This window comes from Cydia strobilella, chromosome 21, assembly GCF_947568885.1.
Source record: "Cydia strobilella chromosome 21, ilCydStro3.1, whole genome shotgun sequence".
NCBI lineage: Eukaryota > Metazoa > Arthropoda > Insecta > Lepidoptera > Tortricidae > Cydia > Cydia strobilella.
In genome coordinates this window covers 2,862,314-2,879,769 of record NC_086061.1, presented here as the reverse complement: position 1 = coordinate 2,879,769, position 17,456 = coordinate 2,862,314, and the positions used below count along the sequence as shown (strand labels likewise).

The 17,456-nt window shown below is 37.8% G+C and overlaps 1 protein-coding gene and 1 long non-coding RNA gene across 3 annotated transcripts in view; one reads left to right on the top strand and one right to left on the bottom strand.

Annotated features, from left to right (window-relative positions):
• The window catches only part of LOC134751170 (inactive dipeptidyl peptidase 10), a 348,960-nt gene that overhangs the window by 193,109 nt on the left and 138,395 nt on the right, over positions 1–17,456 (bottom strand). The window lies entirely within an intron of this gene.
• Positions 1–17,456, top strand: part of LOC134751181 (uncharacterized) — a 456,797-nt gene that overhangs the window by 373,648 nt on the left and 65,693 nt on the right. The window lies entirely within an intron of this gene.

Here is a 17,456-nt window from a genome sequence, read left to right as displayed (position 1 = left end):
GTATTAAAAAAAACATTAAATGTCGCTGATGGCGGTGATGGTACACTACGAGTATGTGTGAGGAAAATTTAAGACAGTTACATTTTTTCCGTATATTTAATGAGAGTTCACCACGCTGACAAATGCTGTCTGAAGCGGTTATAGACCCACATCCCAGTCGCCAGGCACTTGCGGATGACGACCGATCAACGGGTGCTACCAATATATGTAATTTATTAGTTAGTTGATAATTGAAAAAAATGTTTGGCAATATTGACGTCGGACTCGAAACGCTCGACGAAAGGGCCGGTGAAGATTAGCGTCCGTTGACTGGCCCCCGATAACCGCGTGATAATAAGAACACACCGCACCATCAGCCTTAAAAGTCCATGGCGGCTTTATCAATGAATTCATTCATAATTTCTCCATGCAATTACGCAGCTCACTGTACATTGCCGGTCCGACAAGTAACTAAATATTGACGCTATATATACCGCTATAACTTACCGACCCAAAAATATTCAGGAAATTGTGAACTACCAGTAGTGTCAGGTGTTACCGAGAATTAACCTTAAGCAGTCGTTAGTGTTTGTGACAGGTGAGTTGGCAACTGCAGCCATCGCCAAATTCTGGCAGATTATGATTTATTGATTGCCAATGGCGCTCTGTTACACCGATAATTCTATAATAAATATTATGTCTAAATCTGTCTAATGTTTTTTTTTTATATATTTGGTCGGCTAAAATAATATTAACATTCCTACTGTCACTGGCCAAATCCATTGGCGGGACATTTGTATAGATAGACAGACAGACAAACAGTTGGATTGAAATTTTAAAGGTGCCTTGATGACGGTTATGACTTTGGCTGAAAGATCGCGACTAACATGTTAACATCTACTAAGCAGTTTGAGCCATAGGGCATGGCAGAGAATTGTGAAAAAACCGATAAAAAAAAATTGTTTCCTAGTTAAGTGTAACGGTCTGAAAGCGGCCATTAGAACTAAACTACTTAATACAGCCCCTACAGCCCCGTCACGCCCTTACCGATGCCGATCGACTCGTCCCGAGAGCTCGATTACGTTTGATAAGTGATTACCTCCTTGGTCACATGGAGCCAGTCATGTCACTAATGGCCCGCATGAATGAGAGGTCCTAGTTGACTACGGAGCCATAAAAAATATTGTATGTTTGTGGATAAGTATCTTATCTTATCTTATAGTTTCGGGGGCCTTTACGGATACACTTCGACCCATAGGGATCTTTTGTGCAGTTACCCCCTAGGAAAGATCCGTCCGCTTCTCAAGAGCCTTGAGCTTGTGGATAAGTAAGTTTTGGAGTAAATAATTGATGATTTATTTTCGTTAAAATTACTCGTACGTAAAAAATCTAAAAGACAAATTGACGCCTATCGTTACCGATTTCTAGAAACGTTGGAGCTGTTATCGGTCACTTAGACTTTGCTTAGTTTACATACCAGTAAGATACATTTCATGATACCCACTAATAAATGAAAAGCAATCCCAGTTTAGAAAATGGGGACCATGCCATATACTATATACTGGGTCTTACAGAAATAAAAAAGCTCAGCAAAACTTTAATTAGCAAGCTATTACATACGTGAGGCGAGTCAATGTGCTTTAAATAGTTACAGTGTCTTCACTGTTCTAGCTATATACCGAGCCAACAGAGCACTCGTATTTATGAAGCTCATATTGAAACTAGAAATTGTCTGAAAAATTTAATTTATTTATGGTTTAATCATTCTGATACTTAGATAAGCATTTAGTTGTCCTGCTTATTGTTTGACCTACAAAATTATTTAAGTTTTTGCATACGTTCTTGTTACTAATATAATCTTTATTGTTTTTGCTCAATAAGCACCTAAGTTACACTACATTGACCTATTAACACGAAATACCTAAGATACAACTATTAAGTTACTTAGTGTAGTTATTGCTGTAAAATATGTCAGATCTAGTTACAATTATTGTTTACAAGATTTTATATTTAATATTAAGTTAACATTGTTTACTTTTTAAAACCATATCTGTATATTTACAGTATTTGGATACTATTTAAGTGTATTTTTGTGTCATACTGTAATTATAGTTAATTGGTTAACAGATAAATTATTGAAGGTGTAATCTAAGCTCAAATTTCTGACTTACATGGCGCAGTCGGTAGGATATCTGAAAAAAACCCTGTCTTGCAGTCAGCTTTAGCAATCGTAGGTAGTTACAAATATGTATACAGGTATAGTTATTTTAATCCCCGAAGCAACAAGAGGGGTGTTGTATGTTTGACGCCAATGTCTGTTTGTATGTGGCATCGTAGCTCTCCAACGGATGGACCGATATCGATGCATTTTATTACGTGAAAGCGAGTTTGCTTGCGGTGGTTCTTAGCTATGCTTGATAAAAATCGATCCAGCAGTTTGAAAAGTATCAGATCTTTTTCATAATGTTGTAAGGCATTTTTGGTATAAAATTGTTTTTCTTTTTGCATAATTCGTAGGGTTTTTATTTTTATTTTATGGGGTTTTTAATATTTTTTTTACTTTAATAGTTATATGTCAAGCAATTTATTTAATATTGCATTGTCATGTACATAGCAAGGTGTTACATTAAATAAAGATAGTTCATGACACAGGGTAAGGGCACAAAATACAGTTCTATTATATTTTAGGATAGTCTAAGGTAACATAATATTCATTATAACTCATCAGTAATTAGATAAAATGTCAGCATGCTACCCATTCAGCAGAATAATAAAAAACCCATAACATCTCACAACTACTAACATTACAATTACTTACAATAACCTAGGTTATTTGTTTTTCGCCTTCCCCGACCTTCTTACTCGTATATATTATGTAAATACAATATTTCAGGCAACATATTCAAATGGAGGTACGCTGCATCAATCCAGTGCGAGAGCGGAGGTGAGGGGTGAAATGCGAGGGTTGAATGGAGGTGATCATTACGTACAGCGGTGTAAGACCCATGATATTCAGACAGATGTGTTAGATAGCTTTAATGTAACGAGTGGAAGAAAATACTGGAATGTGGAGAGCATTTAAAAGAAACAGGCTGTGCAATGACGCATGGTAAATAATAGGTAGTACAAGTGTACGAGCTGGAAATAGTTGTACCTTAATGTACAGCGAGCTGCAAAATTGCATACTTAACATTATGAATGGAATTCATTCATAGAGTGGCCATGCACTTTCACATATGTGTGTACATAAATTAAAGGTACTTAAATGCATTAACAACTGAAAGCGAAAGCAAATGTCGTGTCTTACAGGGACCTAAAGAGCCTGGCCGAGGACCGAGAAAACTGGCGCATACTCCACCGACAAGAGCCATGCTCTTAAATTATGATGATGATGAAATGCATTAAATACAGCGTTTAGCATTTTAGATAGCATAGACTTGATTGACTCTAAAATGTCAATTTCCTCAACTGAATATTTAATTTGAATAGTTGGTAAAATTTTGCAAAATATTGCGTGATCATGACTATTTTTGGTTTTCAGTAGCCTGTTTGTTAAACTCATTCGTGTTTGTCATGATGAAATTAAACCTGAATACCAGAATAGGCAGAAACTCTTAGAGTAGACTTTGTCCTACAGTTCATGCCTTTAAGCTGATAAAATGATGACTCAGTTCCAATATAAATACCAGAAGCACTGACTACACTACGCTGTGTACACTACTGGAGAGAATATTGCGAAGATACAAGCTGATAGGAATTACTGCGGCATTCAAATATACGCAAAACTTTTATGACTTTATCCTATTTCTATAAAGACAAGTGGGTCAGTTTATATGGACAATTGTAGATCTACAAATAAATGAGATAGTATAGTTGGTTGATTGGTCAGGGTCGTTGAAATTCTTAACAAAGATACATTTTTACAAGCTTTTTATTACCTGGCATATTCGGGGCTTCATATAAGTTAACCGTTTAAGCATACCGTTTATCAGTTGCTTGCAACTCACCTGAAATAATACTCGTATGGTAACACGTTCGGCTAATCTAATGTATGATGATCATAATTTTATTCATTTAAATAGGCAGCTAATAAAACAATGCGACCTCATCGAGTTTCGAGCCTTTGAAATTGTGATCTAGAAAAACAATCCTGACGACTGCGATATATTTTAGATTTTTACCATCGAAAATTCAGTTTTCACAATAATTTACTTGTTCTTACATTATCGTTGTATACATTTTGGCAAAGCCTTATAGCTATTATCGTCAATAAAATTGCAAAGCAGACAGCAGCAGCAGAGCAGCAGTAAAATGTTGCCGATAACACGACCCACTCCGATTTTATAGCCGCCCTGGCGTGTGTATTTATTGTGCCGCATTATGTCGCGTTTACACTATAATGGATTTCTCGGAAAGATGGATTGTTTTGTGAATATCGCAAACCTGCAGCTACGAAACGGTGTGCACTTAACTACGCTTGAACGGTTAACACACTTGAGTTTTGGGAACTGTAAATCTGTGTCCGAGTGGTTGTCAATAATTGTAGTTCGACTGCTCGTCGGACGTGGGGCATAGGTACACTGAGTAGGTATGGATCAAAGCATTTGATGCCTAAGCTAAGCGGTTTTGAGCGTGTGTATTTTGCTGTTAGAGTCCGTATACTACGCTAAAGTTGCAAGTAAGTACTTGGAAGTGGCAAAATGCAGGGGTACGTGGCTTGTACATGGTCGGACTCTATTTATTCGCCAATGCAACTTCATTTTACTGTAATAAAAATATGAAAATCATATTTCACTGAACTGGACACACATGCATGCATGGATGCAACTTTTTCTCAATTATTTGCAAAACATATCACAACACTTGTTCAACTTGTAATTAAAAATGGTTATGAGTATTATGGTAAGGTTAAAAAGGACAATATATTTATACGATAAGGTACAGTGTGGCCGTGAATATAAAACTAAATGTTTTGCTTGTAAAATGCACTAATGCAGACTGGAAGCAGTTCTCGAGGCCCGTTGAGTTGAGATTGGTCATCTGAAGTGAAAATTCTCGTAGTTTTAATTGGCTCCGAGAGGCTGGAATTCGCTGGACTTTCATAAATATCCACCGAAAGTAGTTCATTGAACACAATATTTCTGCCATTAGGCACTGGAGGCCACATAAAACAGTTATAACAGTTTTAACAGTTACGACAGTTGTACTTATAGCGAATTTGCGTGCCCCATAGACCTAGCATTACATAGACCAGCTATACGCGTGCGCCCGTAAGGGATAGACATAGATGACGTCATAAACGTGGGGATACCATATTGGTAAAAATTACCCCAATATTTGATATCACGTTGGGGCGATTACCCTGGAGGCAAAGTTAGCTTGTTTCACGGTATTAAAAAATTGTTAAATAAAATGTCAATGGGCCGTTCTTTTTAGGCGTATAAACAATGAAATACCTCCTATAATTCGCGCAGGTGGTACAAAACTAAACATGTTTAGTAAATAAAACGTAAAATAAAATGTATTATGGGTTTTAATTTAAAGAAATCACAAATGGCAATCACACCAATTTATGTACACCACATTTAATCTTCACAACATTTGTTTATTTATTTTTTGGAATTAGAAGTACGCAAAAACTTCGAGGTCAAAATTACCCATAAAATTATGATATTTTCATCTGGTATCCCTAACATGATTGTTATGCAGCTAAATTAAGAAGAAGTTTAAAAATGGCTGACCTCAGACTCTTACCTACCTACGTAATTTGGGCGGATCATTTTACAAATAATGTTTTGTTAATTTGCGTAAATAATTGCGATATTTTTATTGAAATCGTTTGATTCTACATTGCTTTGAGTGTAACGTAATTTTACGATGTTATTCTCACATATTGCGTTAAGAGAAAGGTGTAAAATACCGTACTTACGTGTGAAAGGTTATGATCTCATATTTTTGCTCAGAGCGGCTATTACAGCCGATTACAGAACAATTCACCAGTATTTTATCAAAATTCAAGCATTCAAAACGCTAACCATCACTATATTTCATAAGAGAAAGCACAATTTCATACAAAACAACGATAATTAAACAAGCAACGAACAAACATGACATGTCACGTACTTATTTGTTTGCCACAACCTCGGTTGTGGCAGCGGTGGAAAAGTGAAACTATGACAAGGACAAACAATAACAGCGCTTTCTCTGCTACTTCTACTGAAAGATACATAAGACTATCCCGTTCGGTCATTTTCCCCCACTCCTCATGACCGATCCAGTTATACTAGATTCATGGCGTGCCCCCTTTCTCTCGAAAAAATCCCAGGTAGAATAGTCACTGTACATAAGTCACTGTCTCTTCATCCTAAGGTGTTCTGGTTAGCCCAAGCAGCAGGCTTTTGATTGGCGCATCCGTTGATACGATCAGGGCGTGTATCCGTTGAGAGCGCGAGTCGAGGTTGGACAAACCACTGTAAAGTGATCTCGAAATCGTTTTTACACTAATGTCCGATTCACATCCACCAGTCTGTCATGGTCATAGTAGAATGTTCGCATCCCAGGACGCTCCCCAAACGGCATATTGTGGGGAAACGCCGGTGTGGGTTCAGTGGTAGGCTCCTCCCCCTCTTTTCTAAATGGAAAGAGCCGGGAGGTGAGAGTCCCACATACCCCCCCATAATAAGCCCACCTCAGGTCAGGGGGACGATGCGTAAAAAAAAACGAGCGAAATGCACGATATCTGAATGACATTAGCTAGATGCAATTCTGTAATTGGTAATTACATTTTGATGACATTTCGTTATTGTTCTCCAGTGTCTCGCTCGTGCCAATACATGTACGAGCAAGTACTAGCGAAACGCATGCGCAAATGATAACGAAGTTGTATCCTTTTGAAATCCAAAAACGCAAGTTCAAAATGGCGTCAGTCGAACATAAACCGATCATGCTCAGAGCGATTACAACAACAAGCCATTGCGCGAACTCAGCTTCTCCGATGAGGGTACTCTGTGTCATCCAATATGTGGGTCAAGGGTTCAAAGTATACAATTATGAATCTTATTTCTTTTGTATAGTTTCCAATAGTGTAGTGACTGCAGATAAAAGAAACAAAGGTGAGGTTATTGTCGATATTCTTTATTCTGTGGGATTTTGGAGTGGTACGCTACTAAAAAAACCGGCCAAGTGCGAGTCCGACTCGCGTTCCAAGGGTTCCGTACATTACACAATTTAAACAATGTATTTTTTATGCGAAATGTCTTTAAAAAATTCGTAGGGGTCGGATCAAAAAATAAGTAATTAAGTCCGACTCACGCTTGACTGCACATTTCTAATAGGTTTTCCAGTAATCTATAGGTAAAGATCTATTTTGTATATTTTTTTCAAAATTTTTGACCCAGTAGTTTCGGAGATAAAGGGGGGGAATGGTAATTTTTTGCCTATTTTCTTGAATAACTTCTAAACTGTTTATCCTAAAATTATATAAAAAATATATTTGAGATTCTAACAATGAGCTCTTTCGTTTGATATGTAACAGGATATAGTTTGACAAACTTTATTTTTTATTTACTCATTTACCCCCCAAAAGTGGCCCCCGTGTTTAAAATTAATTTGTTTTCGTCCATCTTTGGGTCACAAACTTACACATGTGTACCAAATTTCAACTTAATTGGTCTAGTAGTTGCGGAGAAAATAGGCTGTGACAGACGGACAGACGGACAGACAGACAGACAGACAGACAGACGCACGAGTGATCCTATAAGGGTTCCGTTTTTTATACTTTTGAGGTACGGAACCCTAAAAAATACCAATGTTTTATTATTTATGAAAAAAAAAGTTAGGTACTTGTATTTTTCTATTCATGTTTTATTTTAAGGTGTCATGTTTTAAGAATAGGAACATTTGATTTAGTTTTATTTAGAAAATCATGCTACTAAGGATGACTGGTAGAGAATGCCTTATGGCATTAAGTCCGCCTTTTGTAGTTACTGTACGGTTTTTCTTTTGTGCAATAAAGATTAAATTTAAACTATCGTGAGACATATTAACTTAACTAACTTAGCGGTTACGCTCTCCGAAACATGTCGCGCGAGTGACTAAAAACACGTGAGTGAAACCGCTAAGTTAGTTATATTAAATAAATGAATACTTTACCTAACGTATTGGGAAAACGGTACTTAACGCTTTTCGAATTTATCTGTAATAATAGGAATGTCTATTTCTTTAGTTAGCCCAGCTGCTGCTTACACAAGTTCATACATTTTTATGAGTCAGGTACCTATTTTTATATTTGTCTGAATAGTAGATGTGACATGTTCCCTAAAATTATACTTTTTTGGTTATATTAGTTGAATAAATTCGCGATATATTTTAAATGTGATTTAATATGTGTTCAAAACGCGAAAGTTTTAAATGTTATATATTAGTTGAGTGAGCAACTATTTAAGTTGTAAATAGCTATATGTCGCAAACTGTACGCGCACTAAACCATAACAAATCGTAATGTCATGTTGTTGTTTCTTAGTAATTGAATATGCCCAGTCGACAACCGGCAATAACGTTAGTTCGGACCGAAGCAACACATAAGTAGTGGTGATAAGGGGTAGCTACTATGAAAACTCAAACCGATTTCAAATGCCAGTCACATCTATTGCAAGATGCGATTTTAAAACGATAAGCAGAATAGATCTGGGCTCGTATCAATGAGTTCTTCGGAATTCATCTTTTTAAATGCGCTGGTGGCCTAGCGCTAATAAAAGCGTGCGACTTGCAATCCGGAAGTCGCGGGTTCAAACCCTGGCTCGTACCAATAAGTTTTTCGGAACTTATGTACGAAATATCATTTGATATTTACCAGTCGCTTTTCGGTGAAGGAAAACATCGTGAGGAAACCGGACTAATCCCAATAAGGCCCAGTTTACCTTCTGGGTTGAAAGGTCAGATGGCAGTCGCTTTCGTAAAAACTAGTGCCCACGCCAATTCCTGGGATTAGTTGCCAAGCGGACCCCAGGCTCCCATAAGCCGTAGCAAAAATGCCGGGAAAACGCAAGGAAGATGATCTTTTGATAAGTACTTAATTCTTTTTAATTAAAAACTGTAATTGATGTCATATATTAAAGAAAAAGTGACGAAGCCCTCCAGTGGTGAAGGCCGGATTCGAACCGGCGTCTTTAGCTATCGCGGCTAACGCCATGAACCCCTAGGCCACCCCGCCACGGCGGTGCCCGTCCAAATTTCTCGACTATATGCCATCTTAGTAAGACTAGGCGTCTTTGACCAGCTCTAAGGGCAAGCAGTGCGCGCTGGCACCTCCTAAACGAACTCCTTACGGATTTACGTTGTAGCGAGAGAGACTGGTGCTGCCATCTATGAACAAGTTTGGGAACCAAACTTGTTCTTTTTAATTAATTAAAAATCACATTAGAATCGAAAAAATGCGTCCCAATTTCGCATCTGGTCTAGTCAAGATGATAAGAATTTCTTAGAAAACGTAAGGCCTGCGTTAGTAGGTATTCGTATGGTTACTGCCGCTGCATTAGTGAATTACTATTGCCGCGAGTAGAACGTTCAACCAGTTACTCGTTTTATCAAGGGAATTAACAGTGACATTGCCCCGTTAACACCGCCGCAGTTACGCACAACAGTAGAGTTGCTGCATTTGTTATCCGAGTGTCACCTTAAGACAGCCAAGCGGACCCATGCCTTCCGAATTCAGCACAGAGTAAAGGGGCCCACTTGACTGACTATCAGTCCGCCGGACGATATAGGCCTGTCAGTTAGAACAAAAATTTAACAGTGCCGAACAACTGGCAGGCCGATATCGTCCGGCGGACTGGTAGTCAGTGGGCCCCTTTACGCCGCGAATAATTCCTATCTAACTAAAGAAGTCAACTCACGGCCGGCTCAATATATTTTCGATGTATTACGGAAAATATATTTATTATCTAGTAAAAGGAAGTGACAGACTAATTCTAGGTACTTTACCGTTATACCTAGTCACGAAGTAATTATTAGTGATCAAGGGCTGATAAAATATTGGAGTATAACTTAATTGTAGTAAAATTATTATGATAGCTCGCTCTAACATATCGACTTCAACTTTCAATGATTACGATTTAATTTCGAGAAGATTGACGGACATTGTAAAATGTCGATTTTGTCGGCAAAACACGATCTTTTAAAATCTAAATTTTTGACGTGCATTACTGATCTCCAATTCAAATCTATATAAACTTCGTCTCGATTACCCTTTTCAACTGTTGGTAAAACTGAAATGTGGCTTGCTGAAAACCTTTCGAACCAAAAGTATTCGATTTGAATAAGAATTCGTTTTACTAGCTTTTGTTACAAAAGTGATGTATACTTGTCCTCTTACGTCAAGTAAAGGGTATGTTTAATGTTCGCATTAAAGTTTTGGAACAAGTTCCTTATTTTTTTTTATTTACGGATTGCCATTTCCGTCCTGAAACAAACTTTCAATCTCCTTTCAACTATCTTAAGACGAAAAAGGAGGACCCGCGCGAAATCGCCCTTTCAGACAAACGTAGTCCTCATTTTCCTCTCTGGATATTAACATTATTGAAAATATTTTGACACAATTTGTTGTATATGAACCACAGCTAGTTTGTTTTTCCGAATTTTTAATTATTATAAGAGTTAAGAGCATTTAAAAATTTGTATGAAATCTGTTTTTCGCTCCAAATTTTCTCTCGATATAAACCCTTTTTTTATCGCCTTGAAATAAATTTTTATAAACGCTGAAATTACTTTTCTTGCATTTAAAAAATGCATTTTTAAGAAGTTTCAAGTTGCTAGCTTAAAACAAAACTTGTACCTACCACAAACAAACTTTTACCACCTTTTAACCCACTTAGGGGGTAAAAAAGGTTAGGCGTTGATTTAAGTAAGTCAGTATTTTATATATATAAAAAATGTATACTTACGTAATTTTGGCTCTGTCTGTACTTATTCGATGCACCATGAGAGCAAATTTCGCTCCCGAGCTTTTCGTTTGTTTGGTTTTCCCCCGAGCTCTAATTAATGTCTGTAAATGTTAGCGTTCCGTAATTTATCACTGCACAGCGTATGTACCATTATTTATGAATAGGGATTTATTCTTATAAAACTAAAATGATGAAAGATGCTAAAGCTAGGTGTAAACGGTACTTTAGTATTACGTGGCCAAGCCGTTGGATTTTGTCTTTTATATTTATTGCACACAATGCTGCATTATACAAACCCTTGTTAGTAAGTTGTAAGCAAGGCCGCAGTGTTAAATTACTGTGCTGAAATTTTAGAGCGTGAAAGTCGTAAAATCTTCGTCTTTCTTTGAAAAATAAATCCTGTAACAAAGAAATTCCCAGTCAACAGCACTGGGTGTTAAGGCTGCATTTCCTGCCCAAGTGCAGAAACAAACATCCTCTGCAACCGTTTTCGGGAACAGTAAAATTGGTATTTCGCATCGAGTTCCCATTACGAGCGAAACGATTTAAACTTTCGAAAGCGACTTAGTTTCGTTTCGATGTAGCGCTACGCGTGCCCGTTGTTCACAACTCAATGAAGATGGTGGTGTATTACTGTATATTTATGTACTAGTGACTCTGAGCTGTAGATCTCGTAAATCCCCATAGCTCCGCCTATTCTATGCTCCTGCATAGTCACCTGACTTACATATTTATGCAAATTTTCAACTTCATTGGAAGTCGCAAAGTTGGTCAAATTTAACATGAAAGAATTGACCCGTACATACATACATACATAGGTACATTACAAGTTAATGAAAAGCTTGTAAAAACAATACAGAGAAAACTAAAGAAAATTTCAACTGTCTACCTATAATGGTTCGTGAGATAGAGCCTGCTGACAGACAGACGGACCCATTGTCACCCATCGGGTGTGGAAGCCTTAAAATCGGTTAACACCTGCATAACAAGACAGGGCAAGAGATATTAACAGTTAGTAGAAGTAAACAACTACCTAGCAATTTTTAATAATTCAGTTATAAGCTAGCTCAGTTTCATTGTCATTGTCAAAAGAAAATGAATTTACCAACTAATTGGTTGGGCATTGTTCGCATCATTAGGCACTGACAGTCGAGCGTAGGCAGTTGGTGCAACGTTCGCGATTGTACGGTCGAATAGTCCTTCAACCAGTGTATCGTGACCTCACGTTCCGTTTATGTGTAATTGGGGAGCGTATTGAGGTACACAACTTAGCCTAACGCTGCATCTTACGTAAGCGATCTCGCGAATGCGAAGCGGCGCGGCGGGCACACGGCGTTCCCGTTCACAACGAGATCGCCCACGTAGGACACTTCTATAGGTATCAAAGGATTGATTCACTCCGCGCCGCATCGCTTCGCTTCGCGTTCGCGTCTTGTCTCCCTACGTAGTACGCTGCGTTATTAAATTTGTTCTTCCGCTTGTACATACAGAGTGATTTGTTACCAAGATTGGTAAGAGAAGCCGTTGAAATTCACAAATACAAAAATTTTAATCGTGAAGATGGGTTTAAACTGTCAAATGTGTGGAATCCTGTGATTTGTTTGTGTAAAAAACCAGTGATATCCGAATCAAACACGCGTAGTGACACCGTGAGTGTAGTGTGTTTGGACAGACCAACGAGTGTGAACGCGACCGGACCAACAAGTGTGAATGCGACCGTTGGTAACGTTGAAAGTGAACGCAGCCGACGCGCAAGAATGAGGGTAGACAGAGCGCTGTCTACACAACTTTGACACCCACCAGCTATCTTCAGTCACCCGTGAACATGATGCATGTAACTGCGTCGAAATATCGGGAGCTCACAAATAATACAAAAGGTAATCACGGTCTATATCCCGGTCAATATAAGTCTAGTGAAACTAACCGTGAATCATTCAAAACTCTATGTTATTTAATTTATATTTAACACGTACACTGCTGAAGCTTTATTCACGCATCGCTTAAATAGAAATAAAACTGAACAACAATTAAATGAACTCCATAGCGATAAGGCTCCCAAGATACTTAATACCTTTCCAGTACGCTTTATGAGGTAACATAAGCCTCAAACTTAAAAAAAGGAGTGTACTCCCATCCCATTTTAACATATTCACTGCCAGCGACCCGCTAGACGGGGTTCTCTATTCGTAGGCACTTTTCGCTACAAACAGGAAATACCATTTTATCGGCTACGCTCGTAACGCGTAGCTCGTGCTGGCAGTGGATGTGGTAAAGGCCGGCAACACTTGCAATCCCTATAATCTTGCAGCAGAGGCTGTCCATTAGCGTTCGTTTGCCTCATAAGTTATATATCATTAATAATATAAATAAAAGCTAATAATTTAAGCTAATGACTCAGGACTTTTCCCACTGTTAAGTGTTAACAGTGGAAAAAGTGTTAACTCAACATTGTATCTCTATCCTGTTCTTTTTTCTCTCTTTTGTTCTTCTTGTTAACTGTTTAAACCAATTTTCCCTCTCTAGTTAGATAAGTAAAGTATATTTATAAGTTAGTAAGTATTATTAGTTGTAATTTCGCACACCATGCACTTTACGCAGTTTCTATCTGTGGAAACTTGTAAATTGGCTCACTGCTTCTAAGTTATTACCTAACGTGTTACTTCAGCTGTAAGTTTTCCTAATAAAAAAAAAAAAAACGAGTTTGATAGAAACCTGCTCTTAAAAGGTAACTGTATCAAATTAAAATAAAACATGAATCCACAGAATGGAGCCCTCAGTGCCCTCCATCAACCGGCTGACGGTCGGGCCGTAACAAACGCTAATTGGGTATCCTTTACGCACGACCGGGTACCCGGGTACACGGATATACGTGTCAGGTGACAGTGTACTGTGTTCCTATTTACGATCAATTGAAGTTATTTCTCTGACAAAAAAATGCAGTCTTTTGGTGAGTTAAACAGTCTAAAACTATCAATATTAGTTTTCAACATCCGTCGGTGCATCAACCAACCTTTAACTTTAAACGCATGTTTACACTCCCTTCTGTCGTGAATAATTAAAAGCAAATAAACCTAATTGATCACATAAATAGACTAAGCTAATGTCATTTCAACAACTGATAAGAATCTATGGATACCTGACAAGGTTCTTCTAACTTGGCAGGAAGGAATCGGTGTGATAATACCACTACCTGATTGACATGGGTGCAGGAGTGCTCCGTGCGCCCCGGTGCTGCGTCTTAGGCAAGAAATATTTACACCACTGAGACGCCAACAAGGAAGAAATACTGCATACTGTACCGTTAAATAAAAGCCTAACCACCACCACCACCACCACCAACCACCTGACCACCTGAATATGCTTAACATCAGTTCAGTCTGACCTACATTTTGAGTTCTATATAAACTACAAAGTAACAATATTTCCACGCAAACCAAGCGACTTAAAAATAACACGTTTAACTACCCTCAAGAACTTCTGGGTTAAACTAACACTCGACACTGACAATCGCAAATTTCACTACAAAGCCGTTATTTGCCTTTGGCGCGGGGCCAAAGCGCACTCAGTTTAGATAAACCCAGTCTGGGTCGCGTCTGACTGGGAATTCGGGTAATAAACCCTGCATGCATCCTGATGTATGCACTGCATCCTGCACATAAATGGCTTATTGTTAGGGATTATCTTGGAGTGTTGTGCGACTCAGTGACATGGATATACGAGACGACAAGAGCGTGTAACACCAAAACACGAAGACCTTTTGCAAGAAAGTGCATTTTCCCACAGCATACAATTAACTGCTGATGGTTACCAACAACTAAGGTTACACTAAATAGCAATGCAAATAGTTGGTTTGTAGATGAGAATACTAAAATCGCTGTAAGTAGGCTTATAAGATTTGAAGAGTTCCACCAAATCTACATAGAACACATTATTTTCATATAATATATACGCGTTTAATATGACTGCTCATACTTAACGTGGCCTGCACTATGAGTCTGAGAGCGTGCTTCTCGAAGAAGGGTTGCACTTGTTCATCGGTACACTGGACGCCCGCAAAATGGTCAATTGATCGCCTTCCGCTATCAAGGTTTTATTATTTCGCAATAAAACTGTAAAATTTTATCTATATTGTAAAATATGCCATATGACTAAATAAATCAAGATGTTCCCAAAGCATAACGCTTCTTGAATCCCGCAAGAGAATAATGATCCTAAATGCCGAAGTCAGCACTGCACTGCATAAAAAACTGAAAATGGCGACGATGTTTTGGATTGGCCCCTTAGTCCTTACACTCACCCGACGCCAATCTAATTCAAAATGTTTTGGCGCAGATGAAGCTCAAAATACGAGACAATAATCTTAGTAGTATTGACCCAACTTTAGAACTGAAGTCCGTGTGAACATCTTTACCTTGCAGTTTTGCTGAAAATTTAGTCGAAATTATACCTCAAACATGCCAAGCCATTATTGATAATACAGGTGACTGGACGCCATATTAAAAATAAAACATGAATATGTAATTACTACTCTTATATTATAGTATTTGACATGATAACTCTATTTATTTTTTCTAATTTTAACTGGTTGTTCAGCTCCTTATCGTATAATAGTATCATCCAATATTCCTAAAACTTATTGCCGTCCAAAAGAGGTGGTTAGTATTAATAGCAATATACAAATCTTAATGTCAGTGATCTCCCTATCTCTTCTTTATTGGAAGCCTCCATATGTTGTGCGTTATTTTAGATTTAAATAGCTGTTACCGTATGTTTCTCGTTAAACTTTATATTGAAAAGTATTTTAAGTTGGCATGCAACCTAGCATGTAGGAAGCTTCACGTTTTTGCATACCACCGGTGCACCAAACTAATGCAATGCCTCTGGATGTAGCGTGTGACATGCTAGGGATAAACTGAGCTAAAGAACTCGTTTTAGATTTACTCATGTCACCTACTAAAGATTAAGTTTTTTGCACTCAATGCGACAAACACAACAAGGCGGCGTGAAGCAGATAGAAATATTGAAACTAGTTACTATAAAATAATCCAAACATATGTATACGTCAGTCGTTGGTCGTTTCATTATATCAAATTTATTATATATTGAGCGCTTATGGTAAAATAAAGATTTGTTAGGGCATCTATTAAAATAATTATGGTCTATGGTCTTATCAAAAATGCGAGGCCAAAGTAAAGCATGGTTTAATTTACAACACCTATATAAAAATCCTGTGTACCTACTTATAGAAATAGGAACGCTTATAAGTATACATTTTAGTGAGTTGCTTACAGGCAGATTGCAGGAAATCCAATGCATTGAAATTGTGCATTCAGTCGCTATTGTTATATTCTACGTTCTATAATAACAATAATACAGTGTTTAAGTATCTCGTTATGTTTCCTTCGGTATAATTCTGCGTTTATTCAAATAATTACTAAGTATCTAAACATTAAAAAAATGGCTATTTATCATACGAAAAATAATATAAATTAAATTAGAAAATATTTTAAAATTCAAGTAAGGTAATACCTATTATGAATTGATCGCCGTTAATACAGATCGCCGATATTATAGGTATATATACAAATGGTGTAACCAAGGATTAAATCAAGGACCAAAGATCGAAATCAAGCACTAAGCGCGTAAGGTGTGCAATAAAGATTATTGTATTGTAAGCTTAAAACCTAATTGTGAAGTACACCCTTGCCCCATCTTAGGAAACAAAGGACAAGGCCACGAAAGTGCTGTCCCACTATACAGTATGGAGCGTCAAAAACAAACGTACGAATTTCATTATCAAAGTTAAGAAGCTGAGCTTCAAGTTGTAACATAAGACGCTGCAAGTGTCAGCGTTAAGAGAATTCGGTTATATCGCCAGTTGAAAATCCAAAACGTGTGCAAAACTTTTAGCCCCTCAGCACATGGGGCGAAAGCCTAAGCGTCTCGTAAGCGTATCGTAGATACGTTACGAGTACGAGACGCGTAGAGTTCTGCGCACGAGGCGTCGCGTAAGCGTAATCGTTTTATAAGTGAAATCTCATTAGTTTACGCTTTGTTATTTACGCCAGTATTACGCTACGACGCTACGACTGTTGTAATGATGACAGAAATCCCATACGCTACGCTACGACAACGCTTCGTGTGCGGATTTGTTTGACCATGTATGTGCTCGTAGAGCTCTCGTTCTACGCACGTATTACGATACGTTTACGCGTCTCTTATGTTACGACGCCGTGTGATGATGGCCTTAAGTTTATTAACAAGACCAAGTGTGGATAGTTCGAAAAACTCGCACAGCCACAATATATTGATGTCCAATTTCGCCAGTCTTTCTTAGAGACCACGGGCATAATGCCGTCCTCAAAATATCGGAGGTAATTATAAAACGTTAGGTCCCGTTTTCGTAAATAATAATTTGGTCAGTTTTCGTAGCAAATTAAGTCATGTTTTATTTTGCTACTGCTTCATTTACTTACACGTAGCATGGCACATTATGCATAATATATTATATATTATACATGCAAGCTTCGTGTTATT